Source organism: Budorcas taxicolor, chromosome 4, assembly GCF_023091745.1.
Source record: "Budorcas taxicolor isolate Tak-1 chromosome 4, Takin1.1, whole genome shotgun sequence".
Lineage (NCBI taxonomy): Eukaryota > Metazoa > Chordata > Mammalia > Artiodactyla > Bovidae > Budorcas > Budorcas taxicolor.
In genome coordinates, this window is record NC_068913.1 from 41,054,918 (window position 1) to 41,071,760 (window position 16,843).

Sequence of the window (16,843 nt, forward strand, 5' to 3'; positions counted from 1 at the left end):
ACCAGGTATGTGATCTCAATTAAAAGACACCATGGATTCAAGTCCCAATCTGGTTTAGACTGAGTTCATGTCCTAATCTGAGGTGCACCGTTTCATCTCTGAACCTCCTCTTCTCTCCAGGCCCTACTCCCCAGCTGCTATTTCAGGCGGCTTTCTGCTAGGCCATAGTTTTCATCATAATTGGGGCTGGTGATTTCTATGAGTACCACTACTAAGATGGAGAAGACATCTGTGATATCTCTCCCTGAAGAGGGCTAGCCTATCTGACCCAGAGAGGGGTGGGGGAAACAGAAAGCAGTACATTAGAGAAATTTCAAAGGAAGAAATGATAGGAACATAACACTGAGCAAAGATGAGGTTAGTATAATTTACTGTGTGTGCTAAGTCGCTTCAGTTGTGTCCAACTCTGTGCACCCTATGGACTGCAGAGGAGTCCTCCAGGCTCCTCTGTCCAGGAGGATTCCCCAGGAAAGAATACTGGAATGGGTTGATATTTTCTTCTCCAGGGCATCTTGCTAACCCAGGGATTGACCTGCACCTCTTATGTCCCCTGCATTGGCAGGAGGGTACCAGGGCCACCTGGGAAGCCCTAATTTAGTGTGAGTACCTGACAATCAGGTTTTTGATTGTAATGTAAATGACTGACATCAAGCTTTTGATTGCTGGGACATCCATTTCAAAGACATTCATCTCAAATAAACATACTGCCAGCTATACAACTAAATAAAGATTCAGGCCACTCTGCCCATAAAGTTACTTTTAGAAAGCCCTGAGTGACCTAGATTACTGACCTCTTGAGGGAGCACTCTTTTCTATTCCCATGCTCTCATTCCTACTCTTATGTTTTAAATTAACTAGCAAAGAGTAAACCCACAAAATCCTGGAGACCCCACCCATGACCCCAACAAAGGCAGAACCCCATGTTTTTGCTTTCTCTCTGTCTTTCTGTTTGACTTAGCTGTGTGGCCCTGGGCATATTGTGTACCCTCCAGGACCCGTGAGTAATAAAACTTGTTTTTCAAAATTTCCTGATAGTTGTTGCTGAGGTGCATCCTGCAGTCATAATAAGAATCAGAAGGGCTGGTCCAACCACAACATTGGCTCCCTCTGGAGAAATGTTTACGGCACATCACCGCAAGTATTCAGTCCCATGTGGGGCCCCAGGCAATACTAGCTGATAGCTGAAACCCAGCTAAAGCATATACGGAAGTGCCATAAAATTTTCGTAAATTATAAATGGAGGCAGCCATTTAAAAAATCTTCCTTACCAACAAATCTAGGAGTAATGTACAGGTAGCCATATAGTTTACAGAGACAAAAATTACTCAGAAGAGGCAGACCTTTCTTGATGCCAAAACAAAAATGAGTTTGTTCTAAGTGTTGTACAAAAAGAGTTTAAAGTAATGAATACTGTCCTCAAAATCCTTGTAGAATGAATTTCATTCTTCATGATTTTTAGAAATCTAAAAGAATACTACTGAACAACAAACAGTAGGGGTTCAGAACAAGGTTTCCCCCAAATGTATCACATATGCAAGAAGATTATTTTGAGCTAAAGACAATCTAGATACAGGTTCAAGAGAAACTACTGCCTATCTCTTAACTACCTAGAAGAAATTAAATTGAGGATTTTTCCAAGAAAAATAATTATTACTAGAGATAAATTTTATCTAAGTGGTTCCATCTATATGGCAGGGCAAAGATCTAATTACCAAACATCTGCTCTTCTTATCATTTTGTGAATGACCCTCTTGTCCTTGAAATCCCTGGGCTCCTATCCCATTCCTTAGATAAGAATGTCATATATATATATATATATATATATATATATACACACATATATATATATAATTTTATCTTTGTCTCTGAACTTCTCATGTGTGTTAGATTCCCATATGTACAAAATTAAGTTTAATTCTTTACTGTTAATTTGTCACTGTTGCTAAGTCACTTCAGTCGTGTCCGGCTCTGTGCGACCCCGTAGATGGCAACCCACCAGGCTCCCCCGTACCTGGGATTCTCCAGGCAAGAACACTGGAGTGGGCTGCCATTGCCTTCTCGTGTCAGTTTAATTCTTAGGCCAGCCAGAAGAACCTAGAAGGGTAGAGAAAAGTTTTATTTTTCTCCTTCCTGACAATTTTGGTACCTAACGTGGGCATTCACTGGCTGGAAAACTGCTTTCTCCCAAAAACTATGGCAGATGAATAGATTCTGGGACATCTGACAACAGCAGGCATAATAAGGTGACATTTCTTCCCATATCAGTTTCCCAGATTTCAGCCTGCTGTAGGGTATGTTAGAAGTGAAAGTGGTAAGAATTGTCTTTTTTTCCCCCCGATCCCCTCTCTCTTTTCTAAATTAAGATTAGCAAGTTTCCCTGGTGAATCAGTGGTAAAGAATCCACCTGTCAATGCAGGAGACACAGGTTTAATCCCTGGTCCAAGAAGATCCCACTTGCCTTGGAGCAACTAAGCCCGTGTAACACAACTATTGAGCCAGTGCTCTATATCCTGGGAGTTGCAACTACTGAGCCCGTTGCGCTGCTTGCTGCAACTAGAGAAAAGCCCATGTTAAAAAAAAAAAAAAAAAGAAGAAGAAGGCAAAAAAAAAGCACACACAGCCAAAATAAATAAATTCAGATTAGCAAGAGAAAGTATACATGGAGCTAGTTCTTTGGGCTAAAGGGACCCTAGAAAATATTTGGATGTTATATTCTGGCTTTCTGTTGATCTTGTTCCTGCCAGAGATGGTCACTGTTTTCTCTCTGATCACTGCCAGTCAGAGGATACATATGCACCTGGTGGGTAGCTGAGTAGTCTGTGGATCTAAAGGAATGGATAACTTGTGGGTTGGTAAGTCACTCTGTTCTGTTCAATAGGTGGGAAAACATGCGATTATCTGCTGCTTAAAAACAGAGCCCCTCATAGTTACTGCCTTTACTTTCTTAGGTTTAACTCTGAGAGTGAACTTCCTGGATCTTGTAAGGGCTGCAATATTTCCACTCTTTTATAGTACAGCACTTACCTACATGGTTTAGCCACAAAAAGGCTTATTGGACTGAGCTGCTGTTAAGATTAACAGATGCTACTCATCATAATGGCCACAAAACGGATTATTTGAATTGGTTAAATTAAAAACAAATATTGATAGCTCTAATATTGGTATAAAGGCTAGGTGTTCAGTTCAGTTCAGTTGCTCAGCCGTGTCCAACTCTTTGCGACCCCATGAATCGCAGCACGCCAGGCCTCCCTGTCCATCACCAACTCCCGGAGTTCACTCAGACTCACGTCCATCGAGTCAGTGATGCCATCCAGCCATCTCATCCTCTGTCGTCCCCTTCTCCTCCTGCCTCCAATCCCTCCTAGCATCAGAGTTTTTTCCAATGAGTCAACTCTTCACATGAGGTGACCAAAGTACTGGGGTTTCAGCTTTAGCATCATTCCCTCCAAAGAAATCCCAGGGCTCATCTCCTTCAGAATGGACTGGTTGGATCTCCTTGCAGTCCAAGGGACTCTCAAGAGTCTTCTCCAACACCACAGTTCAAAAGCATCAATTCTTCGGCGCTCAGCCTTCTTCACAGTCCAACTCTCACATCCATATATGACCACAGGAAAAACCATAGCCTTGACTAGACGGACCTTAGTCGGCAAAGTAATGTCTCTGGTTTTGAGTATGCTACCTAGGTTGATCATAACTTTTCTTCCAAGGAGTAAGCCTCCTTTAATTTCATGGCTGCAGTCACCATCTGCAGTGATTTTGGAGCCCCCAAAATAAAGTCTGACACTGTTTCCACTGTTTCCCCATCTATTTCCCATGAAGTGATGGGACCGGATGCCATGATCTTCGTTTTCTGAATGTTGAGCTTTAGGCCAACTTTTTCGCTCTCCTCTTTCACTTTGATCAAGAGGCTTTTTAGCTCCTCTTCACTTTCTGTCATAAGGGTGGTGTCATCTGCATATCTGAGGTTACTGATATTTCTCCCAGCAATCTTCATTCCAGCTTGTGTTTTAGGACTCCTTTACTAAGATTGAAGATAGACAGTAGAACAAAAATCAAAATCCACTAACATCCCTTTCTGTTTGCCTTCAAACACTTGAAAATATTTGTAAAAACAAACAAAACAGGGCATTGGAAGTACAGCTGGTCCTGCACGTAAGAAACAATTTTTTTCTTAAACCCAGGGACAATCCTTAAAAAAAAATTTCTTTTTTTAAACAGATTACCTCCTGAGATTAATGGATAAACAAAAAAAGATCAAAGAAATGAGATGAATAAAATGAACACTGATGGGATTAAAATAAAAGTTTTAATACAGAACTACAAAAGGCTGGGTGGGCCAAAGTGGCTCAACTTTAGTAGGATGGTTAATTAAGTTAACTGAGTGACTTCACTTTCACTAATTAAGTTAAAAGAGCCAGGATCCTTTGGCCTGACTCTTCACTGGGGATGCAAAGCCTTTTGCACAAGAGTGGGTAAAATGGGCAGGTGAGAGAAAGGAGAAATTTCCAGGACCCTTTGATATGGGGATCCCATGAACTGTGGTACCAAAACTCATTGGTGAAGCTGATTCATGCTAAAATTAGGTTGAAAGAATATATAATAGAAATGTAAGTGTTGACAAAATTATGTCAATTTTACCTGAATGTTTTATGGGATAGATATGTATATCTGACTGTGAATACTTTCTCCTGAACAATACTGCGTAACCAAAAGTTATTTTTGAAGTCCTATTGGGGGCTACAGTTAGAAATGTAAGAGTTGATAGAATTAAGCCAAAAAGTTTATAGGAGAGTTGGTATATTTGAACAGTCTTTATATAAAAGGTTGCATTTCTGGTATCTGATTCTATTACGGGGATGGATATTGTATTTCACTGGGGAATGTCTCCCCTACCTAGTATATAAAACAGAAGACATGCACATCTACCCTTCAAGCAATTTTAATTGGACATGTTAAAGGAAACAAAAATATTACCTGAGCAGAACATAAAAACATTATGGTTTGCATCTAGGAAACCTCCATGATATAAAAAAGCAAATTGAGGATAATGTAGTTGGACAGCTGGATCAACCCATGATGCCATTTAAACCATATCTTACAAATATTTGCAAAACCAGAAATGTAGCTCAAGAGGTAGTTCAGATTCTACCCATTCCTTTTCATTAACCCTCAAACCTCCCCCTTTTATCTCAAAAGGCTTCTAACCTCTCCAGGAACACTGATCTAGATCATCATCAATTACTAAGACTGAAAAACAAACAAACGAACAAAGCAAGGGGTCTTTTTAAATATATGAACTGCTATAGAAGCACCCTTACCAAAAAATCTAGCTCAAGGAAAAATTTTAAACAAAGAAATTATAAGACCTCTGCTTTTATTTGTCTGTATGTTCATGTGTGTCTATATATACATGTCTTGTAAACATGTGGTTTTTTTTTTAATATCTCTTGATGGTATTGATAAAATTATTTTGTAAAAGTGTTCTATTTAATTGTTTTAACAAACAAGCCCTATATAAATCGAGTATGTGTGTGTGTATATATATACGTATATATGTACATATGTATATATGTATATACACAAATGGGCTTCTCTTGTGGCTCAGCTGGTAAAGAATCCGCCTGTAGTGTGGGAGACTGAGGTTTGATCCCTGGGTTGGGATGATCCCCTGGAGAATGGAAAGGCTACCTCTCCAGTATTCTGGCCTGGAGAATTCCATGGACTGTATAGTCTATGGGGTCACAAAGAGTCAGACACAACTGAGTGACTTTCATATATATATATATATATATATATATATACACTCTCAAAATATAATAAAATTTGACTCACATATTTTTCAGGTTCTTATGTTTTAGGATTAACCTTCAGTAAATAAAAGACAATTTAAGGTTGTTGGTTTATGTAAAACAAATATGTCATTAGACTTGTCACCATTAAGTATAAAACTTTTATTCTACCTAGGTTTACTTAAAGTCAAATAGGCTCTGTAACAAAAATTGTCAGCCAGAAAAATAATTTAGGATGATGACTGAAGATGTCTAAAGCCTAATTAAGACTTTTTTTGTAGGTAATTTTAGCATAGTTTTCAAGAACATATGAATAAAATAAATGTCAGTATCACAAGCTTTCTCCTGGAATCAAGATTGCCAGAAGAAATATCAACCTCAGATATGTAGATGACACCACCCTTATAGCAGAAAGTGAAGAAGAGCTAAAGAGCCTCTTGGTGAAAGTTAAAGAAGAGAGTGAAAAAGTTGGCTTAAAGCTCAACATTCAGAAAACTAAGACCATGGTATCTGGTCCCATCACTTCGTGGGAAACAGATGGGGAAACAGTGGAAACAGTGGCTGACTTTATGCTTTCGGGCTCCAAAATCACTGCAGATGGTGACTGCAGCCATGAAATTAAAAGACGCTTACTCCTTGGAAGGAAAGTTATGACCAACGTAGATAGCATATTCAAAAGCAGAGACATTACTTTGTCAACAAAGGTCTGTCTAGTTAAGGCTATGGTTTTTCCAGTAGTCATGTATGGATGTGAGAGTTGGACTATAAAGAAAGTTGAGTGCCAAAGAATTGATGCTTTTGAACTGTGGTGTTGGAGGAGACTCTTGAGAGTCCTTTGGACTGCAAGGAGATCCAACCAGTCCATCCTAAAGGAGATCAGTCCTGGGTGTTCATTGGAAGGACTGATGTTGAAGCTTAAACTCCAATACTTGGGCCACCTGATGCAAAGAGCTGACTCATTAGAAAAGACCCTGATGCTGGGAAAGATTGAGGGCAGGAGGAGAAGGGGACGACAGATGATATGTTTGGATGGCATCACTGACTCAATGGGCATGGGTTTGGGTGGACTCAGGAATTGATGATGGACAGGGAGGCCTGGTGTGCTGCTGTTCATGGAGTTGCAAAGAGTCGGACACGACTGAGCAACTGAACTGAACTGAACTGATTACAGTTTTTAGGTGAATTTTTTCGCAATAATCGTTTTATGTTGTTTAGTCACTAAATCATGTCCTTCTCTTTTGTGACTCCATGGACTGTAATCCCCCAGACTCCTCTGTCCATGGGATTTACTAGGCAAGAATACTGGTGTGGGTTGCTATTTCCTTCTTCAGTGAACTTTCATGACTCCAGTATTCTTGCCTGGAAAATTCCATGGTCAGAAGAGCCTGATGGGCTACAGTTCCTGGGGTCGAAAAAGTTGGATACAACTTAACAGCTAAACCACCCAGGGACTGAACCCATGTCTGCTGCTCTGCAGGCAGATTATTTACTGCTGAGTCACCAAGGAAGCCTAATTGTTTTCTGAGCTATTTACTTAAAAGAGTTTCCTGAATCTCTGGTAATTAGAGTTTTGCTAAATTAAGTTAATGATTAATTAAATGAAATTCATTGAATATTTAGATCATTCCCAAATGAGATACTGAAACAATTAATTATTGAACATAGGCTTCTTTTTTACAGAGAAACTAAAGATATTCAGAACTATTAGTAAACATGTTTGGTGCCACACTGAGAAGTTTTCTATGAGCAAGCATGTATTTTTAGAAATTAGAAAAATATTTTTTGCCAGTCTACAGAATGCTATAATGTAAAATGCAATTCATAATTGCCTAGTTCTTGATTTTCACTAGAAAGTATAACTTTCTAAGGGTAAAAAAGGAGGGGGGGGACCTCTGTATGCAAGAAAGCAGATGGATGTCTTGGTAAAACAACATTTATGAAAAAGGAGTCTTTGAAAATAAATTTTGTGTGTTGTAAGGACTGGGATTGGGGGCAGGAGGAGAAGGGGACAACCGAGGATGAGATGGCTGGATGGCATCATGGACTCGATGGACGTGAGTCTGAGTGAACTCTGGGAGATGGTGATGGACAGGGAGGCCTGGCGTGTCGCAAAGAGTCGGACACGACTGAGCGACGCGACTGAACTGAACTGAACCGAAGGACTGGATAATACTGGAATGAACTTAACCAAGCAAATTAGTTTTAATATCAAGAGTAAACTGGCACAAAATTGGAATTTGGTTTTCTCTCTGTTAGAAAACAAAGTTGCTTTATTTTTACCTACTAGTCTGCTCTTGATAATAGAAGATTATGAAAGGTTTTCTTTTAGTATTAAGTAATCCAACTAGAAAAAATATATATTTTGTCTTCTGAAAACAAACACTTATGTTCTGTGTTGTCTTTGAATACTTAAGTAAATCTAGTCTGCTCTATATTAAAAGAGCTAAGTCATGCTCAGAACCATATAAACTTCTGTATTTGCCTTTAACTGTCATTTTGGTTAAATGGCTAACTAAGCATTGTTTCACACTGACCTATGATCCTATCTGACAAAGTGTTTTAAAACCTTTTGGATATTTTTGACAAACTTCCCAAAATCAAATTGTAAATGAAGTCTTTTTGATTTAGAACTAACTTTGAGATATGAGATACTTCAGGAAGTCTTTGACATATCTTAAAAAATGTGTTATCATTCCTTATAAAAATATAGGTATTATATTAATTAGATGTATTAGGTATGTTTAGTTACATGGGAAATATTTTCAAATAAGAAATAATGTTATGCAGCAAGATGGATGACCCTAGAGAATCTTATATTGAGAGAAGTCAGAGAAAGACAAATATCATATGATATCATGTATAGCCTAAAAAAAGGGCTACAAATGAACTTATCTACAAAATAGAAAGAGCTAATATAAAAAACAAACTTATGGCTACCAGGGCTAAGAGAGGGAAGGACCAGTTGGAAGAATGGGATCGACACATGCACGTAACTAAGGACCTACTCCATAGCACAGGGAACTCAATACTCTATAATGACATATATGGGATAAGAAGCTAAAGAAGAGAGGCTACATGTACAGACTGCTATACACCTGAAGCTAACACAACACTGTAAATTATATCCCAGTAAAATTAAAAAAAAATAATGTTACAGCTTCTTAATTCTGTCTGTATCAGTTCAGTTCAGTTCAGTTCAGTCGCTCAGTCATGTCCGACTCTTTGCGACCCCATGAATTGCCAGGCCTCCCTGTCCATCACCAACTCCCGGAGTTCACTCAGATTCACGTCCATCGAGTCGGTGATGCCATCCAGCCATCTCATCCTCGGTCGTCCCCTTCTCCTCCTGCCCCCAATCCCTCCCAGCATCAGTCTTTTCCAATGAGTCAACTCTTCACATGAGGTGGCCAAAGTACTGGAGTTTCAGCTTTAGCATCATTCCTTCCAAAGAAATCCCAGGGCTGATCTTCAGAATGGACTGGTTGGATCTCCTTGCAGTCCACGGGACTCTCAAGAGTCTTTTCCAAGGTATATGTTATCAAGTGTTTCAGAAATTGTGTGAAATTCTTGGAAGTTTGATGTGTCCTGACATAAAATATTATCTATCATCAAAATTGGGACAAACCCTAAGAAGGATTGAATCTGTGTATCAGTAAAATACACTAGATGACTTGCATGTAAAGGCAGTAGCAGCAGAATCTGTAAAGATTGTGTCACATGTGAATGAAGTCCATTCCACTTCTGCAAAAAACCAAATTGACCCCTCATTGTCAGACTTTGGTCAAACTGATATTTTTGTAACAGGACATCAGTCTGCTCCTGAATCAGAGAAATTGCTGAGATAGTCAATTCCTAGAGAGGTTGATCGGAGAAGGCAATGGCACCCCACTCCAGTACTCTTGCCTAGATAATCCCATGGGCAGAGGAGCCTGGTAGGCTGCAGGCCATGGGGTCTCGAAGAGTCAGACACGACTGAGCGACTTCACTTTCACTTTTCACTTTCATGCATTGGAGAAGGAAATGGCAACCCACACCAGTGTTCTTGCCTGAGAATCCCAGAGACGGGGGAGCCTGGTGGGCTTCCGTCTATGGGGTCGCACAGAGTCGGACACGACTGAAGTGACTTAGCAGCAGCAGCAGCAGCAGAGAGGTTGATAGAAGTCTAGGGTTCCTGAGGAGGAGAAAGGGGTCTGGAGGCCTTAAGAAGGGGAAAAGGGTCTGGGGCTCTCAAGAAGAAAAGGACAAACGTTCTCTCCTACATTGCTTTGTCTTAGTCAACAGAACAATGTATCTTGCTCCAGGACATGTTTCTCCTTAACAAGAACCTTCTGACTAATCCTGTCATTTTAAAATGTATATTATGGGATTGGGTCTGGTGAGATCTTACTATTGTTCATTCTAATCTTGTTAATTTCAGATGTTTGTTGTGGGAGTGGGTCTGGGGCACTCTCCATCCCCTTTCTGATGTCTCTGTCAGAAGCTTTCTCTGTCCCTTTTCTTACTTTAATAAAACTCTGCTACACAAAGGCTCTTGAGTGATCAAGCCTGGTCCCTGATCCTGAAGCTAAATCTTCTTCGGAGATCACAAATCCGACATCGTTCACTGTAAACTGTCATTATGATGGGTAAATAATAGCTATAAATTCAACAGTATTATAGGCATTCCTAGAAGGCCACTGATCCTGCTTAGCTTCCTGGTGAACCTCATTTTTTTGGCATTCCTCCATCAACCATAGTGCATTTGGATGCATGTGTTCAGTCGCTCAGTCATATTCAACTCTTTGCGACCCCATGGACTGTAGCCTGCCAGGCTCGTCTGTCCATGGGATTGTCCAGGCAAGAACACTGGAGTAGGTTGCCATTTCTTCCTCCAGATGATCTTTCCCACACAGGTATCGAAACCATGACTCTTGTATCTCCTGCATTTCAGGTGGATTCTTTACCACTGAGCCACTAGGGAAGCATCTAAGAAACTCAAATTGTAAATGTGTGCATGACAAGTTGCTTTAGTCATGTTCGGCTCTTTGCGACCCCATGGACTATAGCACACCAAACTCATCTGTTCATGGGATTCTCCAGGCAAGAATTCTGGAGTGGGTTGCCGTTCCCTTCTCCAGGGGATCTTCCCAACCCAGGGATTGAACCCAGGTCTCTTGCATCTCCTGCATTGGCAGATGGGTTTTTTTTTTTTTTTTTTTTTTTTTTTTTACCACAAATGCCACCTAACTGAAACTGTAAGTGGACATTGCTGGAAAGATTTCTATAAAATTATGAAAAATGTCTACCAGCAATCTCTGACCTATCAAGGCCATAACCCTGGAAAAATATTTATGTCATCAAAGGCCCCAGACCTCCTCTCTCTGGGTCCTTTGAACATCTGCAGCTGAACCTCATTCAACTTTCACTTAGTATAGGTTATTAAAATCTTCTTGTTAATTGTATGTATGTTTTCCTGATGGGTTGAAGCATTGTTCTGCTGTCTTGTAAACTTCTTGGAATTATCACTGTCCTCTACCATTTTCAATAATCAGACAAGGTCAACAGAATTAATGGAAAAACTGGACTCAAGCAAACAAGAATAAATTATATGGAACTGAATGAACTAATGAATATGATTATACTTTTTGACTTCATCTAAAATACTGGATTAGACAAAAAGTTCATTTGGGTTTTTCCCTAACACCATACAATCCAATATTCAGTTCAGTTCATTTCAGTCGCTCAGTCGTGTCCGACTCTTTGCGATCCCATGAATCGCAGCACACCAGGGCTCCCTGTCCATCACCAATTCCCGGAGTTCACTCAAACTCATGTCCATTGAGTCGGTGATGCCATCCAGCCATCTCATCCTCTGTCGTCCCCTTCTCCTCCTGCCCCTAATCCCTCCCAGCATGAGGGTCTTTTCCAATGAGTTAACTCTTCATATGAGGTGGCCTAAGTATTGGAGTTTCAGCTTCAGTATCAGTTCTTCCAATGAACACCCAGGACTGATCTCCTTTAGGACGGACCGTTTGGATCTCCTTGCAGTCCAAGGGACTCTCAAGAGTCTTCTCCAACACCACAGTTCAAAAGCATCAATTCTTCAGCCCTCAGCTTTCTTCACAGTCCAACTCTCACATCCATACATGATCACTGGAAAAACCATAGCCTTGACTAAATGGACCTTTGTCGGCAAAGTAATGTCTCTGCTTTTGAATATGCTATCTAGGTTGGTCATAACGTTTCTTCCAAGGAGTAAGTGTCTTTTAATTTCATGGCTGCAATCACCATCTGCAGTGATTTTGGAGCCCCCCCAAAATAAAGTCTGACTCTGTTTCCACTGTTTCCCCATCTATTTCCCATGAAGTGATGACACCACCCTTATGGCAGAAAGTGAAGAGGAACCAAAACGCCTCTTGATGAAAGTGAAAGAGGAGAGTGAAAAGGTTGGCTTCAAGCTCAACAATCCAATATTAATATTTTAAAAATCTTTTGTTTTCCAGATATGAGGTTTTTTTCCCCAAGCTACACATAACTTACAGTAATTTGGTAAATTATACCATCATGTGCATACATTCTAAATCCCTTCAGTGGTGTCCAACTCTTTTTGACTCCATCGACTGCAGCCTGCCAGGACCTTCTGTCCATGGGATTCTCCAGGCAAGAATACTGGAGTGGGTTGCCATGCCCTTCTCCAGGGCACCTTCCCAACCCAGGGATTGAACCCAGGTCTCTTACATCTCCTGCCTTGGCAGGTGGGTTCTTTACCACTAGTGCCACCTGGGAAGCCCTTATACCTTTATAAGCAGTGTTGAAATACTCATCTTTTTCTCTTTACCTGATCTGTTTAGAATTTGGAAACTCTTAGTATTGTTATTATGATGGCTATATAGTTATTTGCTTAAGCTCATTAAAAATCTGTTCTCTTTATAATAGGACACAATTAGAAACACTGGTTTAATACCAAGGTCTTAGCTGGAATGTCATATTAGGAATATGCATAAAATCCGATATGACCAGTCAGCTTTAAGAAACTAAGACTGACTTTATGGAGCCAATGAAGCCCCTCAGGGAAAGAGCCTGGTACTCTGCTTATAGGGTTCCCAGCAGCCTTACCATGTGAATAACAGAAGTCATTTCCTGGCAGGTGCTGGAACCTCAAGATATTTTGATGATCTCAAAAAGAGAGGAATTCACTCAAATATTTTTGTAAGATATTACAGAAAAACCTGAACAAACTTTCTGGTCAACCCAATGTATAAGTATTACAGGTGAAGTTTGATAGCAAGTTTTTGGCTTAGCTTTCCTGGCTTTGAGAAGCTTTTAAATATTTAATGAGAGATTCCTTAGGAAAAGTTCCAGCAGAGCAAATTTTTTAAAACTTATATAATCAGTTCCTATTCTTGTTACATCTTTGTAAATAATCATGACAAGTTTATTAAAACCAGACTTATTTAGCAAACAGTCTTAATCTTAATTTGGCTATCTTTGATAGAAAAAAGGGTCATTTTATAGAGAAATAATTAACTTCAGTAATACGTATCTCTGGATATTAGGTAAATTAACTTCAGTAATTCAGATTTGTGAATATTAGATTCTAGAGCTGTCCATTGTCTTTTAAACTTTCTACTTGTAAACTGGATAAGATCTTGAATTCTAGTTTCCTTCAATATCTGGCTATGACTCTCCAGACTAATGTTCCCAGGTTTTCTCCTATCCTTCTTAGATGGAGAACTAAAGCTGTCAATTTTCTGAAGCTATGAAAACTGAAGTTGGATAACTTGATATAAGTTTCAGAAAAATAACCCTATGTATGGACAACTTCATACCTGTTTATATGGGCTGATCAGAAAGATCACCGAAGACATACAAACCACAACCTAGGAAAGCCTGTAAATGGTCACTGCCTGCTTTTTGCTCAGCCTGAGAATGCTTTGAGACTGTCATCTACAATTCTTATTGACTGGGCAGTTTCAGAACTCAAAAACTGGGATTATAGTTTACTCTAATCACTAACTATTGTTTTCTTTTGTTTTCATAGAAATACCTTTTGTTAAATACCTGATTACCTGCACTACAGGCCTAGCTTTGTAAGTGCACCTGTATCACTACTTACTGAAATGAGATACAACTATTTTACTAAACTGACTTGCTTTCAGAACTAAGAGACTATTTTAATGAAAAAGAGGACTCTACTTATCCATTCTCCTCTTCAGGGTCTCTAGGAATTGCCAGGCCAGAATAGTGGAGTGGTAGCCATTTTGTTCTCCAGGGGAATTTCCCAACCCAGGAATCAAACACAGGTCTCCCACACTGCAGGTAGATTCTTTACTGTCTGAACCACCAGGGAAGACCTCATAGTCACCATTCAGCTTTTTATATGTGAAACTTTCAGAGAAGTTTTGGAAGAGGAACTGTAGGGCTCAGAAAGCTTCCTTAAAGTGATCCACTTTTGCATGAGGATTATTTTGAGCCAGAGACAATCTAGAGGTTCAAGAGAAATTACTGCCCCTTCCTTAACTACCTAGGTGACTGTAAATTAGGGATTTTTTTTTTACATACAAAGAGTTATTCCTGGACCTGGTGATAAATTAATGGTCCCATCTACATTGCAGGGTAAATATCTTATTACCAAACACCTGTCCTTCAAATTCCTGTGACTGACCTTCCTATCTTTGGAAGACCCATGTCCTTTTCCCATTCCTTAGCTTTGGATGGCATGTAAACTTCATTTACCTTTCTGTCCCTGAATCTCTCATGTATGTGGAATTCTCTTACATATTAAGTTAAACGTGATTTTCTCTTGTTTCATGCAAAGATGGGCTCAATCAAGGACAGAAATGGTATGGACCTAAGAGAATCAGACGATATTAAGAAAAGGTGGCAAGAATACACAGAAGAACTGTACAAAAAAGATCTTCATGACCCAGATAATCACGATGGTGTGATCACTCATCTAGAGCCAGACATCCTGGAATGTGAAGTCAAGTGGGCCTTAGAAAGCATCACTACAAACAAAGCTAGTGGAGGTGATGGAATTCCAGTTGAGCTGTTTTAAATCCTGAAAGATGATGCTGTGAAAGTGCTGCACTCAATATGCCAGCAAATCTGGAAAACTCAGCAGTGGCCACAGGACTGGAAAAGTCAGTTTTCATTCCAATCCCAAAGAAAGGCAATGCCAAAGAATGCTCAAACTACTGCACAATTGCACTCATCTCACATGCTAGCAAAGTAATGCTCAAAATTCTCCAAGCCAGGCTTCAGCAATACGTGAACAGTGAACTCCCTGATGTTCAAGCTGGTTTTAGAAAAGGCAGAGGAACCAGAGATCAAATTGCCAACATCTGCTGGATCATGGAAAAAGCAAAAGAGTTCCAGAAAAACATCTATTTCTGCTTTATTGACTATGCCAAAGCCTTTGACTCTGTGGATCACAATAGACTGTGGAAAATTCTGAAAGAGATGGGAATACCAGACCACCTGACCTGCCTCTTGAGAAACCTGTATGCAGGTCAGGAAGCAACAGTTAGAACTGGACAAGGAACAACAGACTGGTTCCAAATAGGAAAAGGAGTATGTCAAGGCTGTATATTGTCACCTTGTTTATTTAACTTATATGCAGAGTATATCATGAGAAACGCTGGATGGAAGAAACACAAGCTGGAATCAAGATTGCCGGGAGAAATATCAATAACCTCAGATATGCAGATGACACCACCCTTATGGCAGAAAGTGAAGGGGAACTCAAGAGCCTCTTGATGAAAATGAAAGAGGAGAGTAAAAAAGCTGGATTAAAGCTCAACATTCAGAAAACGAAGATCATGGCATCCGGTCCCATCACTTCATGTGAAATAGATGGGGAAACAGTAGAAACAGTGTCAGACTTTATTTTTTTTGGCTCCAAAATCTCTGCAGATAGTGATTGCAGCCACGAAATTAAAAGACGCTTACTCCTTGGAAGGAAAGTTATGACCAACCTAGGTAGCATATTCAAAAGCAGAGATATTACTTTGCCAACTAAGGTCCGTCTAGTCAAGGCTATGGTTTTTCCTGTGGTCATGTATGGATGTGAGAGTTGGACCGTGAAGAAGGCTGAGCACTGAAGAATTGATGCGTTTGAACTGTGGTGTTGGAGAAGACTCTTGAGAGTCCCTTGGACTGCAAGGAGATCCAACCAGTCCATTCTGAAGGAGATCAACCCTGGGATTTCTTTGGAAGGAATGATGCTAAAGCTGAAACTCCAGTACTTTGGCCACCTCATGCGAAGAGTTGACTCATTGGAAAAGACTCTGATGCTGGGAGGGATTGAGGGCAGGTGGAGAAGGGGACGACAGAGGATGAGATGCCTGGATGGCATCACTGACTCGATGGATGTGAATCTGAGTGAACTCCGGGAGTTGCTGATGGACAAGGAGGCCTGGCGTCCTGAGATTCTTGGGGTCATGAAGAGTCAGACACGACCGAGTGACTGAACTGAACTGAACCTGTCTCATGTCAATTTGACTCTTAGACCAGCCAGAAGAACGGAAAAGGGTAAAGAAAAGTTTTAAAAAATCATTTCAGAGGAATCATTTCCAAGAGGAAAATGCACCCAATATAATCAGATAGACTATTCTCTGGACTTCCCTGGTTGGTGCAGAAGCTGCAGGAGACACAGTTTGGAGCACTGTGTCAAAGATCCCCTGTAGGAGGGCATGGCAACCCTGTCCAATATTATTTCCTGGAGAACCCAATGGACAGAGGAGCCTGGTGGGCTATAGTTCATAGGATTGCAAAGAATTGTACACAACTGAAGTGACTGAAGAATTGATGCTTTTGAACTGTGGTGCTGGAGAAGACTCTTGAGAGTGCCTGGGACTGCAAGGAGATCCAACCAGTCCATCCTAAAGGAAATCAGTTCAGAATATTCATTGAAAGGACTGGTGCTGAAGCTGAAGCTCCAATACTTTGGCCACCTAATGTAAAGAACAGAGTCACTGGGAAAGACCATGATGCTGGGAAAGATTGAAGGCAGGAAAAGAAGGGGATGACAGACGATGAGATGGTTGGATGGCATCACCAACTTGATGGACATG